The 12824-nt window shown below is 36.4% G+C and overlaps 1 long non-coding RNA gene across 1 annotated transcript; it reads left to right on the top strand.

The window, feature by feature from the left end:
• The first annotated feature begins 2774 nt into the window (after positions 1–2774).
• On the top strand, positions 2775–8914 carry LOC109369280. The gene is made up of 3 exons (XR_002118170.1): positions 2775–2943; positions 3182–3255; positions 8347–8914. It is a non-coding gene; the product is annotated as an uncharacterized LOC109369280 (long non-coding RNA).
• The last annotated feature ends 3910 nt before the right edge of the window (positions 8915–12824 follow it).

The following is a 12824-nucleotide window of genomic DNA, read 5'->3' as shown; positions in this document are numbered from 1 at the left end:
CATCCTGGAACTTAGATTTTCTGTTCTCTTGACCATTCTAAGACATTCATGTCATCTCTGTGCTCACTGCTACCCCAGTCATCACTTACTACCATAGATGCTAAAACGTGCAGAAACTCAGTTAACTTTCCCCTTAAAACCACAGGATTCCTTAATGCTGGGCCATTACAGTTGATTTCACAACTGATCAACTAACTTGAGGATGACTTAAAAAAGATAAATATTCAATACAGCAATACAACAATATAGAAGGACAAAGGATTTTTTATTATACTGTAAAATACTGAAATATTGAAAAGAATTCTGCTCTTGAGAATCTTCCCCTTATCCTGCAAGAGCTAACTACACTGATGTCAGCAGGGCTAATAAGAGCAAACAATATTTTGCATGCTTTAGGTTACTATTTGCAGGAGTCAAGGACAAAATAAACAAATAAGTTATATATATGTAAGCAAATAAAAGTTCATTATTATGTTGTTTTATGGAGATTTGTCCCTTGTCTATAGAATAATCTGTGGGATATACCTGCCTATATTCCCATTTGTTTAGAGACTCTCTTAAGAGACTGTTAAGAAGAATAGCATGAATCCATGTAAGAAATATAATGGCATTCAACTGGTCGGTGCATATAGGCTCCACAACCACTTCAAATCGTCCAACAGCTATACAGAAATCTACCATTACATGGTACCCTAAGGAAATCAGAGGTTTCCAATGGAAACATTTCAATAGCCATGAATATCCACCCCTCCTGCTTTAAATACTTCTTTATGCCCTTCTATACTATACCAATTTTATTTAGCACTTTTCTTCTTCCAGGTAATGTAATGCTCACGTTAGAAATAAAGACATAGAGCAAAGTTTCCTTTCTACTTACTCTCAATCTCAAAAGCAAGAGAACTTCTAATAAAGAAATAACATTTACTAGCATTAAATAAATAACAAAACACAGCACTTCAAAAGTTAAAGTATCAGTGACCCTGGATTCTATGTCCACTATTCAGAATTTGAGAAAAAAAGGTTTTTTTTTCTTAATTTTCTACAATGTAAAAGCAAGAGGAAAAAAAAAGACTAGAAAGAAAAACTTTTAATCCAGTGCTTAGGAAAGGCCTTGTCTTATCATCTCTTTACTTTCAAGATCTCTAAATATATTAATGGGAAAAGATGAAAAATTAAAATTTTCAAAAATGAATACTCATTAAGAAGTTTTAAGCTGGAGTTTTTCTCGTAATACTTTTGTCATTTGTGCAATATTTAATCAAAGGCATTTCCTATTCCTAAAACATTAAGTAAATACATAGGCTTAAGAAAGAAATTCATGTAATTCATGTCAGGAAAGAAAGTACTACATGCCACATCACATAATTAAGGCTCAAGTATTTTAAAGGTATCGAGGAATGCAGACGCTGATTTTCTAAACAAAAAGATGATGAGATTTTTACAAAGACTTGAAAAAATTTCCCAAGCCACTCCTCTCTGTGCAATCAAATGTGCCAATTTCTCATCTCATTCATTAATAGTATTGGCCAGCATGTCTCCCATTTGCTTAAGAATAAGTAGAGGGGAACAAATTGATCAATTTGCTCTACTAGGGTGCTGTTCCTCTCAAAGCCCACCTGAAGAATGCCACCAGAACAGTTCAGCTTTCAGCAGAAATGAAGAGTCCATCCTGATGCACCAACAGCCACTGTGTCTCTCTGTTGAGCTGCACTTATGAATTCAGGCCCCTGGGGCCCATGTAGCCCTTTGCAGCCCTGATTGGCCCTTCCCATTGTCCATGGGTCCTCGTGTCCATTTTGGCTCAGCCTCAAGCCTTCCACCTGCACTAGCAATGCTACAGCAGCATCCCAGCATGGCCACAGAGCCCATTGACCTTGCTCCATGAATTTATCCAATGAAGTCCCAGCTGGCCCCAGCCTGTCAGGCCCTGTCTCACCTCCAGCCCACACTACTCCTGTCCCCCAGCCCTCCTGACACCCAGTTCCAGAGAAATGTGGTGCAGATCCTACCTGTGAGAAGATAACCAGCCTGGGATTAACCCACTTCAGTGTTTCAGCCCTGCAGCAGTGGCTGACCTGAGCAGTAGTCAGTATTAATTAGCACTACTTTGAATTCTTCCTTTCAAACAAACTTGAGAGAAATAGCAGTTTTTTCTTGGGGTTTTCCTTGGTCAGAAAACTAAAATAAAATAAAGGAAAGCTGAGGGAAGCACCCTTGGAGCAGAATGGCCAGCCTCAGAGAGCTCAGCCGAGGTGCGTACCTCCCTGAGCGAGCTCCCCTGTGGGAAGATGAATGAGATTTACCTCAGCTGCCACACGGTCAGCAGCTGACTGCACAGATGTGTCTCTGAACACCAGCGCAGAAGCAAGACAAAAGCTGTTTGAAATAATGAGGCACCACAACTAGCAATCCACTCCCTTTTTGTGATAATTATTTCACTTTTACATTACGGAAATCCGCATGTGCTCTTGCCACTCTCCCATTCTGCTTCTCCCATGATAACAACCTAACTCCTATTTTGAATGGCAGAGGTGTCAGCAGTACAAGCTGACAGAACAGAGCTGGCAGAGCATTGACAAGGCAGGGATCAGGAACATGGTATTATGTCTAAAAGTCATTGATGTCCAAATGACAGGTCAGAACAACAAGATCTGGTAGAGAGGGAAGGAGAGATGTACCAGGAAATAATTTAGTGAGTAATCCCATACTGCACATCACAGTAGATTTTAAGATTTCCCAGAATGCACTCACACTAAAATTTCAACTGTCAAAGTACAAAGTACTGTAAACATAACTGTTGAAAATCCTACGGATCTGTGGAAAAGAAACCAGCTGCTTACAATTACATCAAAGAAGTGGCCAGGAAGGAGAGTGTGTGAAAGCAAACCCAACACGAGAATTTAAAATGACTGACTCTGAAAGTCATAAGTAGCAAAGATTGAGGTGAGAGTAAAAGACCTGAGGTTCCACTAGGAAAATGATTGCAGATTTTAGCAGAAACAATTTCAGAGAAGCAAAAGGACTGGACAACAAGCTAGAGGTTACTCAGGATGGATTCAGGTTGGATTACCAGAGAGAAGGTTGAGGCAATAGCTCTGAACACTAATCAAACAGAGAAAGTATAGTTACAAGTGTTATGATTGAAGGTTTATTTATTTATTTGTTTGTTTTAAAAATGCAGGAGAGCAGGCCGTGCCTAACTTATGATCAGGAACAATCCAAAATAAAGCAAAGGTTCTGGAGAGAGATTAGAAGGTAAGCATTCCTATGCCTGGAAGAGGAACTACAAATGAATGAATAAATTAAAAACAGAAAAATCTCAAAATTAGTGGTAAGGTGGAAGAAAAAAACACGGCAGAAATGTTTCACAGCTGTCTTCAGCAAAAAATATACAGAGTACTTATAGCCAGAATATTTTAAAAAGCTATACACTGAGTCAAACATAGATGAATAGCAGCAAAGTTAACAATAAGCAAAGGGATACAAAACCTGAAATACAGCAAAACCAGAGAAGATAAAATTTATTTGTAATTAAAATGGATTCATAGTGCCACTAAATAACTTGCTCTTTAATCTTTACCAACCATGTAATAATAATTGCAAGAATATCAACGTGTCTACTGTTCTAGCCTTTATTCGCCTTGCTCATCACTGCAAGCTGAAAGAGATCTCAAAACAGATCATTTTAGTTGAAGTATTTCACTTTAAAAATATTTTTCCCCTGAGAACATAGAATTCTGTAACAAACGTGTATTCTCTTTGCTGCTGAACAGAGCTGAATATTTTCTCACTATCAGCTTGTATAGCTTTGTCCTTAGCTATTATTTTCTCCCTGAAGTGACATCAGCATTGTCTACATTTGCCTACCAACCAAACCCTGAAATCTCAGAACCTCCTTCAGGCAGCAGCTCACACTATGTCTTTTTCAACACCACAGCATTGTGTTTTTCCTCCTTGGCCAAAGAAAAGCTAGAGTTCTATGGAGAATGCTGATTCAGAAATGTGTTCTGAGCAACTTCCTGAGGTTTCTAATTATCTATGTTGGAGAAGTCAAAAGAAGTCTGAGCCTGTAAGTCTCAGAGAAAAAAAATCCACCCACTTTTCTGTCCCCTGGAACACTCCTCTAATGAAGTTCAACATAAACAGCCAACTAGATAGCAGGTTTTTGTGTTACAACTGAAATACATAGTTTAGCTTGTTTAATACTGCTGAAGAATAAGATAAGAGGATTCTGCTGAGTTTAGACTGGCAACTTGCATAATTCTCTATTTGTATTATAGAATATATCACAAACAGACATCAAGAATAATTGCATACGTTCCACGTAAAATAAAAAACAAGAGAAACATGATTCATTTTGCAAGTAGGAGAAATGTCAATCATTTTTTCTTCAATAAAAGGAGTTGTTATTTTGGGGAAACAAGAATAAGGTACATAAAAAGCCGAAGATTCAAGAGCAGTAACAAAATGGCACAAAAAGTTATAATAAATAGGAATAAAATTTTAAAGTAAGCAAGCTAAAATGTAGCCAATTCTGCCAGAGAAATAGTGCAAGTGCAGTTAATCTACTGAAAAAGACTCCTCCTCTTGAGAGTAATGAAAACTGCAAAACTGGCATTTACTATGAAAAGCAACCATGTCAGGTGAATGCTGAAGTTATTCCTCAAGATCATTTTTTTTCCCCATCACCACTAAGGAAACATTAGGATTTCCCTATGCCTGCTAACACAGCACCTTTATAGTCTTGCTGTTTGTTCCATTTTTCTCTGTAAACAGAGCAAGCTTTTATACTCTCAGACACATTGGTAGGGATCCTTTTCACTCTACAAGAACCTTGTAGGCTAAAGACAAAGCTTCTAAATTGGCCTTGGATGAACTGCACTTCCTAGGTGCTGCTAATACTTCCTAACTTCTGATTAATCTTCTTTGAGCAAAACTGCAGTCAGCACTCATACCTCAAGGGCAGCAAACTCTGTTAATGCACTCTTTCAAGAGACTTATTATCAATTGGAAATCTCAAATGGCAGACCCTCTCCCTGAGTAGCTTATATTACTTTTGGCCTTTCAGACTCTAAAGGGGTGGTTTGATGATCAATTTAAATTGATCTAACTATGGACCACTGCCAAACAGACAGTCCTACATCTGTGCCTAGCAAGCCATGCAATGAGTTAGTATAACTGACTATCTCTTGTTTTCTGGAAGAGCTTTTAGTCAGATCATTTACCAGATCAAGTCACAGCACAACAACAAACAGAACAGCAGTAAAGAGGCAGAAACAGATAGCTGACAATAAGGATAGCACATGCAGCCCAGACTTGGATCTACTTGAACTTACCATCAAACAGCACCCTAAACTGGACATCTAGGTGGATTATTGATACGAAATGGAACAAAACATATTATAAACAGTAGAATTTGTGTCTTCATCCCCAAGGGATCCTTAATAATTTCATAGAGGCTTTGAGAAAAACAGCAGTATTACAGTGCAGAACTGGCTTTCATTACACACTTCTTAGGTCACTATGCAAAATGTTTTAAGAGTCTCTCTTCCATAACAGCCCTAGAAAGTCTCTTCACACAACACACAATCTCACCACAAATCACAACAAATGGTACTCAAAAGGTCAGCTGTTTAGAGTCTGCTTTGAGAGTTTCTTTATTCATTCAGCCTCTTCTTTTTGCCTCATATCAAATTTTTTCTTATTTTACCATAAAACAAAGTCAGTGACATACAAAAGCTTCATTCCATCTGCTACTTGGTACATAGTCAGACAAAAATAACCTAAAAGTTTTTGGATTAGCTCTTATATCAACTCTTCTTTATGTTTATAAAACTTATTTACATCATCTATTTTTAAGGAAATCAATAAATCATAAATAGAGATATATCTGCCTTACATGATAACTAGATTCCCAGCCGTGTATCTGTTATTTACATGAAAGTGTAATCTATCCATATTTTCTCGTTTAGAATATTGTAAGGATTTTTTCCCCTAACGCAACAAAAGATATGATAATACCATAAGTCTTTGCATATGGGGTTAGCACATTGCCTGACTAGTCATCAAACAGAAAAAGTAATAAAGCTTGAAGTGTTTAGTTAAATTTAATTTACAACTAAGCAAAACAGTGTTTATTGGAACAAAAAAGGTCATTAGTGTCTTACTAGGAAGCAATTAAAATAACAGATCAAACCCATTCATCAAATCACAAAACAGATGCTAAGCTTTACTGTAAGAAATCCAGAAGTAATGGTGTATGTAACTACATAAGTCTACAAACCATGTTGCACCTTCTGTGACCACAGAGAAGTTGCTGAAAAACAAGATTTATCACATAGTGGATTTAACTGTGATTCTCCAGCTTCAAATGTGCTCGTCTTACTCATGTGGAGATTCAAAGTGAAGGCAATGAACCAGCTGAGGCTTGGTTTCTGATTTTAACATGAAAATTATTCTAATCCAAAGAAAATATTTATCATGGTCTTGGTAAACTATGCTCCAATTTCCATACTGAGTTCTGCTCCAACAATATAATGGAAATATTTACTGTCACAAAAAAGGATTGAATTGGAAAAAAAAAAATCCATTGTTTCACTTGTTCAGACCAAAAACCTGTAATTTACATTGTCTCTTCAGCAATCCAATTAACTGAAACTCTAAATTTTAGCCTCCTCCAATTCAAGCAATCTGGTTACAGTTTAATTAAGCAGTGAAAATTAGTTGCAAATTAAAAAGTGATGCAAAGTTGATATTAGAATTCTCTTTCTTTTAGAGCCTTACTGCTTCATAGAGGAATTACAATCCATTGTTGAAAATTTCTGCAAATCAACAGATATTCTTGTGTCACACGTTTGGGAAATCTGCCAAAAAAAAAATCTTAAAATCTCTTATTAGAATAACACAGGCGCCATATACGAGGGCTGCTCCAAAAGTAATGCCTCCCATTTTATTGTGTTGGCCCACAACATCAGAGTCAGATGCTGTTGGGACGGCAGTAGAGAACGAACCTCCTCAACAATAACCTGTTACATGTTGACAGCACACATTCTACAGCAAGTTATTAGATTGCCCCTGCATTTCTCATGCAAAATGTAGATATTAGTAATGGTCACAAAGTTATGTGATAGCAGCTGTCATTTCTACCCTCAGGGCATCTCCTCTGCACAGTGATTTCAAGTCCTGCCTAGTGAAGCTTCCCCGCTGTTTTTCACAAATTTTTAAAAATGAGTTGGGAGTTTGTTGAAGAATGCCCCTAAGCACAACAAGTGGGGATTCTCATTAGCAAGTATCAAAGGGAAAATCCATCTCCTCTTCAAGTATCTTTTAACCAACCATAGGATTAGTTACTGACTCAGAGAGTAGAAGCTACCCAACTCTTAACATTAGTACTATTTTATCTCAATTTTCTCAGAGCAATCACATCTACATTCTAACTCTGCAGGAATGAGATTAACCAATAGGGCTGCTTACACAATACACGTCAGTGTAAGAAAAGAACACTTGACCTGGTATTGGATATCTGTGGGAATTAACTTGTGCATCAAAAGTAATCTAAACATGACAGTGTAAGTTCCATATAGGCTAATGTATTCCATTTCATAGAAAAATTGATTAAACAGTGCTAAGCTCAGTGCTGTCACTGATATCCAGTTTGGCCTGTTGAAAATTAACTTGGGTATCTCTATACTAAATTGTGCTGTGCAGGGAGATGAGCAGATAATCTCAAGTGCTATCATTGTAATGAGAGATTCAACTTTAGCATCTCAGGTTCTCACTAACCTCTTTAATAATGGTTACAGTATTTTAATTTTTTAATGCCAGGAATTAATTTTGGTCAGCATTAAGTAACTTATAGACAGCAGATACACTTACCAGCGTATCTTGTTACATTTGGAGAGAAGATGAGACAACAGAAGAAATACCTTGCAATAACCTTAACTGAGTAATGATCTTCTCAAATGAATGCAAGTAGAAAAGGGAAATGCTGGGTAAAAATTTAGCCATAAACTGCTTTGTACAGAGCTTGGTTTTGATAGTGTGGGCTGACAGAAGATTTTTTTCCAAGTATTTCCTGATTTTCACATGCAACTTCACATCCTTTCCAAATATGACTGGCCAGGTATTCACATCATTCATGCAACCAACTCACTCAATGAATGGTAATGAAAGATGAATTAAGAAGAACATCATTTGCACTGCACTCTTAAAGTGGTTATCAGATTTTCTCCTTCTCAAGGATTTTGGTGTTTTCTGCATTCTTCTAAAGCTCAAGAACTATTTTGTTCCATCTGTGGGAGATTAATCCATTTGTTATTGACTCTTACCTTGCATTTCTGCCCACAGATTGACAGAGCAACTGGAATGCACAAGCAGAAAATTAATAATGCAGGACCTCCAGACAGATCACTGCTGCCCTTAGAAGTAACTGGTTTGCTGGTTGCGGTGCCAGTCACTGATGAGACAATGTAAAACCAGCCAGCCATGAATAGAAACAAGGTGGAGACAGAAGCAGTGTTTCTTTGCATGGAAGGCTTTTTATATTAGTTTTCTGTGTATAACTTCTGATATTTTTCTCTAAAAGCAGACTGGAGAAAGAAGAATGGAGAAAAAGAGGGGGAAAAAAAAAATAAGGAGGAGAGCACAGAAGAAAGGAATAATAAAAGCTGCATGGATTTGTATGCACTCATTTTTCCATCATCATGCTAACCTTCACCACTCCTTAAGCTTTAGGGATTCTAAGTATAAATTTAGTCTTTAGCATAATATTTTAGTTGTTCGTGAATGAGCAACACTCCTGTAGAAGTGGCAGAATCCAGACTTAGCACTTACATGTTAGCATTTTAAGGCTGACACGTTCTGCTATCCTTTACTTTCTAGTTTTATGGTATTTTAATTACAGCCCACAGGCCTTCAACGGCCTTCTGCCACTTGAGCTGGAGTTCAACTTCAGGTAACCTCTCTATCTATTAGGACCTCCTGCTGAGTTATCAGTTATTAAGGTAATGCAACCTTACTCTAGTATAAAAATAATGTAGAAATAGCTTTCAAGAAGAGAAAAAGACTTTCCTTCCTCAAATGCATCTTCCTTAATAACAAAAGGAAATCTATATAAATTGGTGCAAAGTCCTTGTGGTAGAATTCTTACTGGCTCTTGATTAAAAGATACCTTTCCTCAGAAAGCTGGACGTAGGGGCTTTGCTTTACACTAATTGACACATATAGTGTTTGTTTAGTTAAGATGGATATGGTTTATTAACATCTGTGACCCCAGAAAATCACACAAAAGTTCAAAGGCAGACAAATGCTCACTCTGCATCCACCCATATAGTCATTGAGTAGAATATATCAATTCCAATAGATAAAAGATTAATTTTTGGGGGTGCTTTTTTTTTTCTTTTTAACCAATTCATAGTCTTTTTTTTTTTTTCTTTTTACCACAGTAGTAGGTACCATGAGTAGCAGTGAAAAATTACTTTTTTATTTAATTATAGACTCATTGCAACTACCAGTTTAACTGCAGTTAGCACAGAGCTCAGCCTGAATTCATAAATTCCCTGAGGTGTGTACAGGTGTCTCCTCAAGACTGCAATATGAAATTCATTGTAAACAACATAAATACAGTCTTTTTTCTTATCTTATACTATCTGTTGTTGTGCCACATTCTGCAGATGTAGAGCTTTACAGTGTGGTGTCACAGTGTCACTGTTGGATTTATCCAAAGATCAGAGTTCAGAGGTAGCTTTGACATCTCAAAAGTCTGAAGTGCCTTACCGGGCAGTGAGAGCTCAAGTTAAAATTAATCATCCTTAGAGGAAAAAGACTTACAAAGGGAAGCAAAAGCAAGTGTAAAAATAAATACTGAGAACAAAAAAAAAAAAATAAAAAAAAAAAAAAAAGGAACACTGATAGCAATTAATACAAATTAGGAGCCAGGAGACTGCTAGAGTGCTCAAGGCTTACATCAGTGAGAAATCAATGGCCAGCACAATTAAGGACAATAAGGATTTTTCAAAGTACATTAGCAACAAAATGCATTCCAACAGCAGTATTAGTACAGTAATAGATTAATATAGTAGAACGATCATTAAAATCCAGGCAACCCATAAAGGTTCTCATGCTAGCTCTTTTCTGAATTTGGAAAAATTCCAAGTTGATACTGTCAAGAAAATGTACTATGATCCAAAAGTAATTTAAGGAAACAATACAGAATAGATACCATGCTGAGGAGAGAAGAAGAAAAAAAGGGGAAAAAAAAAAAGGAAAAATGAATACAACAGCATAGACAGAAAACTCAAACCTAAGTCCTAAAGAAAAGCTTCTCTGTTCATGATAGCTCATGAAAATGACAGAACTTCCCAGAAAAAAATATGAAAACTAATACTGTCTTGTATCTTTAGAAGTCAAATGGTATGACCAGAATGAGTGGATACAACCTCAGTCATAGGCAAAGCTAAAGCTGCTTATGTGTCACTTAATAAAGATTTAGAAGAGTTTGGCATAAGATTCAAGATTTGTTAATTGAAAGATCTCAAAATACAACATGCAAATGGCAAACTATGTCTATTCTTAATGAGCAAGAAATCTAGGAACAAATAGTTATAAACTTACCTCTGCCCATTACTGTCTATCAGAAAGAGGTATAACGTAATCCAAATGTTGGAAGCCGAAAAGCTTTGAAAAGTATAAATAGGCATTTACCCCCATTGTAATATTTACTTATATTCTGAGGCACTGAGATGGGAAACACAAACCGACTAAAGAAAGCAAGTTTTGTTTATTTTACACGAAGGCACATTATTCAATAAAATTCAGCCTTCAGGGTAAAAACACTAGTGACACACAGTTGAGACTTCACTGTTACTCTTAGGGCACTTTAAAGAGACTCAGGTGGCAAAATATTCTATGCTCTACGGAAGTCATCTGATAAACTTCTTAATTCTAATTTTCTGGCATGATTATGAAGCACATCTAATGCAAAGTACCCTCCCTTTAATAAAGACCCATCATTTCCGTCATTCATCTTTCAAACTCTGTTTAACACCTTGACTTTACATGGTAACTATGGGTATGTGCCAACCAAAATTACAACATGGGTACAGATAAACCACAAGTAAAATATGATCAGAATCCTTATTACTGTAATAGCTGTTGTAACTGTTTTAACAGATGTTTAAAAAAGAGAAATATAGTAAGAGCTGTAGGAGTAGTAAAGGAATTCAATTTCACAGCCATATTCATATTCCTTAGATAACAAGTAGAAGGAAGGAAGCAGATGACACAAAAATGAGATTAGAAACACCCTAAATCCTCAGTGAATGAGAGAAGTCCCCAAGAGAGCCATTTACAGTTTATTTGTTCACGCCACTGAATTTTCATTCATCTTGAATTCTTCTTGACCTCCTCAAAAAGTATGTCACTTCTACCATTAATAGACTCCATTCAACTGAAGAAAGGTGGAAACAGTAAGCAAAAGACTTTTTAAACATACTCCTTCCTTCAACAAGCATGAAGGACTCTTCAAAACTGCTGCACCACTCTGGCTTCGGTAACAAAACATTTAATTCCCCACAGTTGTCAAACAACGTGTTTAAGACTCATGCAAGCAATGAATGTTAAAAAGAGAAGTTCTTTTCCAACAAAAGAAAAGCTAAACTGTGAAGACCTTTGAAGGAAATGCTGCACCTCTGTGCTAGTATCTTTGATCTGCTATTGGTACCTCTAACAGAGGTACACTTGACACTTTAAATATTGATGAGATATTTGCTGAGCTGCCATTAAAGCCAAGGCTTCGCTTTCTAGTGAAAGAGAAACACAAACTTCAAAGTCTGTAGGGGTCCTGATCTAAAAAGCCTTTAAAGATGTTGAAAGTATATCAAAACCAAGGGATGGGGAATCACCCCATCTTGGTTTGATATGCTTTAATATCAGTTGTTCTACACAGTTGTTGAGAAAGATTATAAAGTGTAAAGACTCTTTTGTAGCTACCATTTTACTACCTAGGGGGAAGGAAAAGAAAAATCATAAAAATATCTTTTTATCAAGATATAACACGTTAACAGGTAGAATTTCTATTACAAATGCCTTCATATGGTTTTGTTCTTTGATTGTATGGATAACTGACTTATGCTTTACTCTTCACAATACACAAGAAAAATGCATCTGAAATCTTCTGAAAGATTGAAGTCCAGCACCTAAACACCTTTGTGTTCAAAGAAGTCAGTAGAAGTCAGAAATTTCACAGTCATACATAAGCACATTCCATGCAGATGAAGTAAAAATGAGAATCAGAAGCCAATAAAGCATACAGCTGAATTTTCTTGCTTATTCTACTGTGATTTCATCCATATATGTCCAACAATGCTTCATTGTTATTAGTGCCACTACTGGACATGTGCAATGTATGGAAATAACTACTAGCAATCATTTTTTGTTACATGGAAGTAGAGCAGTAAGAAGAGTGAATTAGTGTGTATTCTTCCTACACGTGAATTGAGCAAGGCAGAGTTAGAAATGAGAACTTAGCTGACTAGGGAGAAGATTACTCCAGCTTATTTCTCCACAGAGTATGTACAGGTGAACTGTAACTCACAGCTCCAGGAGTTGCTCAAGTGCACGTTGGTGCTAAACTGAGAACATTGCAAGGTGTTCATCAAGAATTTTTAAAGAATGCTCTTCTTAAAGATGTGAAAATAAAGCAAATCTCGTAATATAAAATAAAAAGTTGCAATCAAAACCACATATCTTTGGTTTTGAAATTAGTTATAAAAAGAAAAAAAAATCTTTTTAAAGTGAAATGTTTTTTTTTTTTCAGCTTCACAAAA

Source organism: Meleagris gallopavo, chromosome 10 (genome assembly GCF_000146605.3).
Source record: "Meleagris gallopavo isolate NT-WF06-2002-E0010 breed Aviagen turkey brand Nicholas breeding stock chromosome 10, Turkey_5.1, whole genome shotgun sequence".
NCBI lineage: Eukaryota > Metazoa > Chordata > Aves > Galliformes > Phasianidae > Meleagris > Meleagris gallopavo.
Note: the sequence above shows the minus strand (reverse complement) of the source record. Positions and strands in the feature narration are given on the sequence as shown.